The 10,048-nt window shown below is 28.4% G+C and overlaps 1 pseudogene; it reads right to left on the reverse strand.

Moving 5' to 3' along the window:
• Positions 1 to 8,884: 8,884 nt before the first annotated feature.
• Positions 8,885 to 9,649, reverse strand: LOC149257619 (oleosin G pseudogene; annotated as a pseudogene).
• Positions 9,650 to 10,048: the final 399 nt, after the last annotated feature.

The raw sequence follows: 10,048 nt of genomic DNA on the forward strand, positions 1-10,048 counted from the left end.
TAGAGGATTACACGAGATTCACTTGAATTTACTTTCTGAAACTCAAGTCTGAATTTTTTAGCATATAAATATTTTCAAAGCACATGTGGAAAATCAGTCTAGAAAACACATCAATCTCGTCCTCACATATAATGTGGGGAAATATGTCAACAAAAATATCCAAAAATTTCGTAATGAAACAAAGTTACACTTGCAACACATGGTTCCTTACACTCCACAACAAAATGGGGTGGTCGAGAGGAAGAACAAACTTTGAAAGATATGACCAGTTGCAGGTTGCATGTAATATCTCATCCATTAAAATTGTGTGTTGTAGCTATCAATTATGTTTCATACATCCAAAATGGATCTCCTCATAAATAAATATTTGTTCTTCCTCTCGACCACATGAAACATAGATATTTAATTTAATATAAAGATTTGTTCTTCCTCTCAATCTGTTCTTCTCTAGTTACATGAAACATATATTTCCAATATTTCCTTCCATCCCTCATCACAACAACTATCTATCCTTTAGTTACACAAGACATCAATTGAGATGGGGCATCCATCTAGTTGATGTAGGTCATTTTTATCTCCCAAATAAAAATGGCATAGTGTAACTTATAGACAAAATAACCTTTTTCACCTGAATTCACCAAAACCCGATAATACAATTTCAAGATATATAGATTAAACAATTTAAATTCGTGTTTTTAAAAATTTCTGTCAGATTTTGATTAAAACTAACTAGAAAAATGATCGTGAAAAAAACAATTTCGTCTATAAATTAATCTACGCCAATAACAATAATATCAATCAATATATCCACCACATATACATCCACCTTTATCTATATATTATTTAAAATATCCATCATCCAATCTCATCCAATCTCACACTATTTGAAATAAAACTCTATATACAATAATTATATATATAATATTTTTAAAATAATATTATATAATTCTTCAACAACACTCCTCTAATAAATATAATACTTATAACATATAAAACTTTAAAATACATGCTCATCTAATCTTGCATTCTCTTTTATATATATATATATATTTTATCTATAATATTATATAATATTTTTAAATATAAATTTTAAATTAATACTTTTATAACTCTCATATAATATTATATTTGATACTTTCTTAAATATAAATCTTGCACCCTCCAAATAAAACTTATATAAAATGTTCCATGGGACGTAATAAATAAAATGTATGAGTTTTAGGAATATATCCTCGTTTAATAAAATTATGAATAAATCCTCATAATAAAATGTATAAATGCTCCTTCAATATAGTTTATAATTTAATTTGTATAGTTGTGCTATTAAAATAACAATTAAATAGAAAAATAAAGATTAAAATAAAATCATATCGCAAATATATTTATTTTTAATTTTACATTTTCTATCAATAATATATATATAATTTAATTTTCATTTTGTATTAATAATTTAGTAAAACAAATATAACTCGTATAAATTTATTTCAAATGAAATCTTCTAAGTTTTAAAAGAGATCTTCAAGATCAATATGTTCAAGTTTTTTTTGTTTTTTTTTTAATTGTAAAATTTGAGGAAAAATTTATATTTGAGATTTGATTCGTAATTTAATGTACAAATTCTATAATATTTTTTTAAGAAATAGATAGAGAAAATTATATTAATAAAGTTACTCAAACCATTACAATTCTTCTGAAAACAATGTAGATTTGGAATTGAACAAGTAGGATCAATCCAAATCCTTAATTGAAAACTCCATAGTAATTAAAATTTGTTCCAGTTCTAGCTAAAGTTTGTCCAAAAGACACCAATAATCCAATATATTTGCAGCCCATTCTTGACGTAGTGTTATAACAAACTTTGACTGACTTCTCATTATCCTTGGAGATTTTTCTTCTTTTTTCCAACTTGGGTCCATCCCAATTTTTCTCGTGAATCTAACTTTTCTTTATTCTTTAAACGATCTCTATTGGAAATTGTGTTCTTTTGCTCCAATAAAGACTCTTCCACATCCGCCTATTCAACCCAAGTGGGAGCTTTTTCAATCTTGTTTTTTGATGAAACATTCTCAGAGATAATGATCTTAGAGACACAGATCTTGCCCTTATCCATGGATGGAAGAGCAACCCCCAAATCCATTTTTCCAGAAGTATTCTCTAATTCAAAGCATTTGAGAACATGCATTTCCTAAATTATAAAAAAATTCCACACCACTACCCTACTTTGCTTGATTTGCTACTGAAATTTTTTGGTCATTAGGAGGATCTAACATGATTTCTATTTTTTTTTATCCTTTTGCAAATTTGCCTCATTACAAGTAGTAGAGGGAGGATCCTCTTTAAAATTCATATAATGGTCTGATTTGGCACCATCCCACCATCTTGTTTTATGGCTAATTTTCCTAGATTTATGCTTTCCAGCTTTAGGACAATTTTTAAAGTGATGCCTAGTTTCATAATGTGCTCTACATTTGAAAGAAATATTTTCATAGTCTAATTTTTTCACCCATGATTGTCAAGACCAATTAACTTAATTTCAGCTAGGAAACCCTTTGTTAAAATCCATCTCCACATATATGCGTGCATATGCGCGTTTCAAGGAGTATTTGGTATTATCACATCTATTATAAAATCTACTTAAGGCTTTGCCAATTGTTGCAATGATGCACGATTCCACATATGCAAAGGAAGGTTGGAAAGCTTTACCCAAACCAGAGAAGAAAGATAGATGCCGAAAGAGTATCGAAGGAGAGATACTAAGGTTGCAAATAAATCCTTGCACTGCCCTAGAATCGTAGACCAAAATCACAAATCAAACCATGATATTTACGTTTATCAAACACTGCAACAAAGACGCCTCTGGCAAGAGGATAAATATTCAATTCATCTAAAAGTAAAGGTTTCCAGTGCTCATAATCTTAGAATGAAGGCCAATGAGCCATGACCATAATCCATTGAATCTACAAATCAACTCAGAGTTTGAGAGTTAAATTTCCTTGCTCAAAGCTTTAGCCACCAGAGGTATCTCAATCAATGAGGCTTATGGGAATGAGAACTCAGAGAATGAGGAACTAGAGACAAATTTCACAAGATCACAAAAGGAAAGCAGATTTACACTCATTGTGACATTACTTGAACTAGAGGTCATTTTCACCATCGTTGGAGAAGGAGGCGACAAATTTAAAGAGGCAACAACACCCTTGACATTAAAGGAATCAATGACAAAGGGAAAATGTTGACCGACCATCAAGGAGAGGGACTAAAATGCTTGGTTATCAAAATATTTAAAGACAAACACCAAGGGAGCGATAAAGAGGGACATACCATCCACATAGGGAGAAACAAAGGAGGATGCATGCCCAAGAACCGAGAACACCTGAAAATTCTAAAATATCATAGTTATTAATATGATTATCATTATTTTATTTTGAATAGTGAATTGGAGTTATAGGTAATGGTTATATAAAATGATTGTTATGTTCTCCACTTATCGTGCAAGTGACATAATGATGATAAATAATATTGTAAGTGTAATGACTATGTACTTATAAAAAGTAATTTACATAGTAAAATAAATCTTAATTATTATTTATATTTTATATTTTTTCTATTCTTATTTCTAATTATATGTTTATTTATTAAACTTAAATAATTTTTTTTGAAATATCATAATTGAATTAAATTAACTTATTATTTTTATACTTATTAGGATTATTTTTAGTATTATTACCTTTTAAAATTAAATTAAAATAGATATCATTAGATCTCAGTTTCACAATCTTTATTACAATACTGACCTTCCTAGCCTTTTACAATGTCAAAATTATAGTGAGCTCGAGTGGCTTCTCTCCAAGCTTTTTAAGCACAGGAATAAAATCTTAAATCAAAATAAATAATTTGTTTCTTTAAGTCCAATAGACCAATGTTTGGTTTCAGCGGACGTTAACCACCACCATCATCATCAAAATATTTTTTAGTATATAAATTTATTAATAAAAACAAAATTATATGGAATTAAATTGGATTATCATCTTTTATTTTTGTTATTATTTTTTTTATTTTTATCATGTAAATGAAATAATGATGATAAATATTATTGTAATTATGTTGACTATGTACTTATAATTTTATAATTTACATAGTAAAATAAATCTTAATTATTATTTATATTTTATATATTTTTTATTCTTATTTCTAATTCTATGTTTATTTATTAAATCTAAATACAAAATTTTGAAATATCATAATTGAATTAAATTAACTTATTATTTTTATACTTATTAGGATTATTTTTAGTATCATTACTTTTTAAAATTAAATTAACTTATTATTTTATTATTTTTATACTTATTATGATTATTTTTAGTATTATTACTTTTTAAATTAAATTAAAATATTATTTTTAGTATCATTATTTTTTAAATTAAATTAAAATAGATATCATGATTATTTTTAGTATTATTACTTTTAAAAATTAAATTAAAATAAATATCATGAGTATGAATTTTTTTTAATGTGATAATAATATATTTTTTGGTATATAATTTTATTAATAAAACAAAATTATATGGAATTAAATTGGATTATTATTTTTTATTTTTGTTATTTTATTATTATTGATGATAATGATGGTGGTTAACGTCCACTGAGACCAAACATTGGTCTATCGGACCTAAAGAAACAAATTATTTATTTTGATTTAAGATTTTATTCCTATGCTCAAAAAGCTTGGAAAGAAGCCTCCCGAGCTCACTATAATATTGACATTGTAAAAGGCTAGGAAGGTCAGTATTGTAACAAAGATTGTGAAACTGAGATCTAATGTGGTTGTATGCAGGGCACTCTAAGAGGAAGTGGTTTTCATCTTTGATGTTCCTATTCTCACATTAACGGCAGATCTTTTCCATCCATGGCGTTTTAAGAACTGCCCAACCACTTGTTTCACTATGGAGCTCATGAAAAATTGTTCTAATCTTTGCTATATTAATTTTCTTCTTTGAGCTAGTTAAAATAGAGAGATACTTGTGATCTTCTAGGGTGGGGTTGATGACCTTCTTATAATAACTTAATTTTCTTTTAGCCGCTAAATCTTTCTCACACCACATTTATCTTTGAACTTAGAAGTAACAATATCTTTAATGTTATTTATGTTTTGCAATGCATTATTCTCGTTGATCTCCCAATAGTTTAACCACGTCCTTGTGTCTTTATGCCACCCCCCATTGAGCCTTAGGTGGTTTTGGCTGGAATTTAAAGTTAGCTTAGGAAGTCTATGATCATCTATGTTATTGAGTTTGTGCTTGTACAACAGAAACCTAATCATAGCTAGGCTCTCAATAGGGGAAAGACCTGCTTCTATAAGGAGAATAGGATAGGGTGTATTACTTTTAATTTTCAGGTTATAAGTTATAAAACGCTTCTGGATTTGCTCAATCTTTCTCCACGATTCTCTTGAGATTCTGCAACCGCAAACCTCACAGCCATATAAGATAACAGGAGTGACTAAAATTTCAAAGAGGAACTTCTTTTTATCCCACATTACGAGGTTTACTGTTTTACAATTATTTTCAAGACCAAAATAAGCTTTCCACCCTATTAATCCTTTTCTCAATCCTATTATTGGGTCAAAAAATGCTCTCCATTTTAATATAGAAGATGTCAGTATGAAAAAGATGTAGAAATGTTGTCATGTCCAGACATAGGCTATGAGAGAGAGGCTGACAAGAAACACCAGTAGGCTAAAGATTGGTTATAGATTGGTTCTATAACGGCAATGAGGTTATTAGAAAGCCAAGAGACGGGAGCATCTATATGTCATTAAGCACTGCTTTTGAAGGTTGTGCTTTTGCATCTTGGAGACCCTTTAGCACTGCTTTGACTTTCAAAAAAATAAATAAATTAAGGTTATTAGAAAGCCAAGAGACGGGAGCATCTATATGTCATTAAGCACTGCTTTTGAAGGTTGTGCTTTTGCATCTTGGAGACCCTTTAGCACTGCTTTGACTTTCAAAAAAATAGATAAATTAAGATTATTAGAAAGCCAAGAGACGGGAGCATCTATATGTCCCTTTTGAAGGTCGTGTTTTTGCATCTTGGAGACCCTTGGCCATTGCTTTGACTTTTAAAATAAATAAATAAATAAAGAGATGTTGTAATGTCTTGTTTTATAATAAAAAACAAACATTTTGATTAAGTCAAAAAAATAATAATAATAAAAATAAAAATTATAATTTTTATTATTTTTATTTATAAAAATCTATGATATCGACTTCTGTCAAACATTTTGACTAAGTCAAAAAAATAATACTATTTTTATTTATAAAATTTATGATATCGACTTCTTCTAGTAAACATTTTGACTAAATCAAAAAATAAACAAATAAAGAGATTTCATAATGTCCAGTGTAAACATTTTGACTAAATCAAAATAAAAAATATAAAAAAAATTAATAATAAAAGTAAAAATTATACATTATTATTATTTTTACTATTTTTATTTATAAAAATCTATAAATAAAATTCTATGATATCGACTAATGGTATTCATGTGAAATATAACCTATTTAAAAAATTATTATTTTTACTATTTTTATTTATAAAAATCTATAAATAAAAATCTATTCATGTGAAATATAACATATTTAAAAGATTATTAAACCAACTATATAAATCAAATTTCTTTGAAATTTTTCAATTTTTTTTTAATATAATATAACTTATTTAAATATATATATATATATATATATATTTAAATCATGGTATTAAAATATAACTTATTTAAAAAAAATAGACCAATTATATGCCGGGAATCAAATTATAACTTATTTAAAAAAAAATAGACCAATTATATGCCAGGAATCAAATTTTTTGAAAGGTAAACTTTTAAATTTCTTTTTTAAATCATCTAAACTGTTTTTTATATTTATTTCATATTTTTACTTTTATATTAAATCAAAATTGTTTTGAAAGGTAAACTTTTGAATTTCTTTTTTAAATCATCTAAACTTCTTTTTATATTTATTTTTTATTTTTACTTTTATATTAAACTTTCAGTGCCACACAATACAAAATAATAAAACATATATCACTTAATAAAATTTATACATAATATAAATATATATATTTAAACATATTCATAATCCAATCTTACATTTTCCATTAATAGTTCAATAAAACTTCATCAATAATCCTGATATAAAATTTATATATAATAAAAATTGTATCATGGTACAATATAATATAATAAAATAAAGATGATGATTAATATCAACTTCGTCCACTGATATAATATAATAAAATAAGGATGATGATATTGTCAATCAAAATTTAACAAAATAAGAAATTTATTAATAATATAAATAATTAATTTTAAAACCTATGATGATTCGACAATCCACTGTGACACCCTTTAACATATATAATATACCATGTAATAAGGGTATAACCTGTATATCCATATATCCAGGATAGGATGTATTAAAATATAATACAGAATATATCCAGGATAGGATGTATTAAAATATATACAGAATGCAATAAAATTTACATAATGAAATATTAAAGAAACTTAAAAATAAATTCTGTAACTTTCACTCTAATATTAAAAAAAATAAAATGAAAATAACGCTAGATAAACACAATTTATCATAATATTAGATCTTTAGTGACATTAAACATCTATTTACAATATTTCTTTCCATCTCACATCACAACAACATCTATCCTTATATAGTATAAGTAATACGTAATAATATAATATATTAATGACCATATTTAATATAAAACGTAATAAAAATAAAAATATCCGGCATCCAATCTCGCACTCTTTTAAATAAAATAAAAATGAGATAATCCTCTGACAGCACTCATCTAATAAGTATAGTACTTTAAAATACCATAATAATATTTGAGGAATACTCGGCTAATCTTGCACCCTTTTAAAATTTATATATATATATATATATATATATATATATATATATAATATTCTAAAATATAATATTCGACAATATTGTTAAACATAAATATTAAATTAATACTTTTATAACTCTTATATAATATCTTATATAATATTATATTTAAGACTCCCTTAAATAAGAAGAAAAATCTGGTGCTTAGAAAACATTTTTTGGAAGGGAAAAAGTATACTGTATTTAAGATATTTGATCCTGCTATTAAGATTCCTCACCAGGAAAGATGAAAACATTATTTTAAGATTACTTACCAGGAAAGATGAAAACATTATTTTAAGATTACTTACCAGGAAAGATGAGGAAAGATGAAAACATTTTTTTAAGATTCCTTACCATCCTTACCAGGAAAGGATGAAAATATTTTTGTGAAGGGAAAAAGCATACTATATTTAAGATATTTGATCATGCTGTACATTTATTTATTTATAACAGAGAATGTTCTTGATAATAGCCTGGTGGAAAAATTTATAACAGAGAATGTTCTTGATAATAGCCTGTGGAAAGATGAAACATTGTAGGGTATGGGATTATTGCAGCTGGCCAATAAACCAATCTAAACAACTATCTGAGCACAACAAGCAATAAGCTATCTGTAGTTGTGATGGACATAAACTTGGCCATATCAGAAAGATACCTTGAGAGAATTATATCCCTGCCCTCACAGTAGCAGCAGGGCAATGAACAAAAATACAAAGCAACAAGAAAGAGACCTGTGACCTCTCAATAATTACCATGCTAAAGCTGATCAAGATCAATTCATGATGACATCGAGAATACCATTAAAAGAAACAGCAGCACATTGTGAAGAGCAGATGGATGATGACTGATGAGTGACGTTCTGTGACTGAAAGCGACAACTCATTCCATCCATGATCTTCTTCACATGAAGAAACATTGACTAAATTATCCAAACCTATAACAACACTCTTGAAATGACCCCAAACTAAAAGCTGCCTCTAATACTAAGAACATATTGTTGGACCAATAATCTAATTTATATTTGCAGCAGCTGGACATCTTAAACTTAGAAACATTGCTAACTATAATATTTAACATGGGCCAGGATGTAAAAACATTATGAAATATGATCAGGACCCCCCTTGGGTGGCCTGTTCACCCTTGTTCTGCATATAACCCCCGGCTCGGTCCTTGACATCTTTGGCCTTGCTGGCGATGCGTTGGCGTGCATAGTCGACCTTATCAGCACCAGGTGGGTGTTTTCCCCTCATGTAGTTAACAATCCATGAAAGTGAGGAGAGGGCAGCAATTCCAAATCCCCCAGCAGACAGAAAACCAATGGTGGTGAGAAGCAGAACAGTCCCAACAGGCACCAATACTGGGCTAAAGAAAATCAGCACAGGAGTTGCAACAACCAGAGTTACCACAGTCCCTGTAAGGGTAATTCCAGCCAAGAGCAACAGTGCCCCTCCTACAGTAATGGCGGCCATCATCTTCATAACCTGCTGGGCACTGGGAGCGTTCTCCTGTATCTTCTGCATCAGCCCCTGCACTTGTTGCTGTGCCTGATCATGAGAAGCCATGACGAATAAATGACAATTAGTACACCAAGAAATTCTTATGACAATCACAAACAATATTTCAGCAAAAATATAGATAACAGGTTGATCGTTGCTTCTTCAGTTCAGTGATGGGTCAATTCACAAGTAGAGTAATCTGAGATTGTGAAGTATTTATAAAAATCTTCAAAGGCAAATGGGTAGTTGGTGCATGCCATCTGCTCTAGGGAAAATCGCTTGCCTGACGTGTCTCTTACCTGTAAAATCTAGTGGGGCGCGTGTACATACTACAGCCATGTGTCAAGGTAGCCATTGAAGAAAACAAAAGCTGGCTAACTCAGCAAGTTTAATCACCTTGTTCTTCCGAGGCTACAGATTTGCATGGCTAACAAATTGCTTAAACAAGACACATGGAGCCTGTCCTGTTTTCTCACATGAACTTATCTTCACCCTTTATTATTTTTTAATGTTTTGACAGGTTCTGGTTACGATATTTTCTTTTCCGATGACATTACCAAATTAGCCATTGCATCGATAACATTACTCATAGTTGATTTTGGC

Source organism: Pinus tabuliformis, chromosome 6 (genome assembly GCF_031772625.1).
Source record: "Pinus tabuliformis cultivar Carrire ecotype Pingquan chromosome 6, CPIR1, whole genome shotgun sequence".
In the NCBI taxonomy this organism is placed as follows: Eukaryota; Viridiplantae; Streptophyta; class Pinopsida; order Pinales; family Pinaceae; genus Pinus; species Pinus tabuliformis.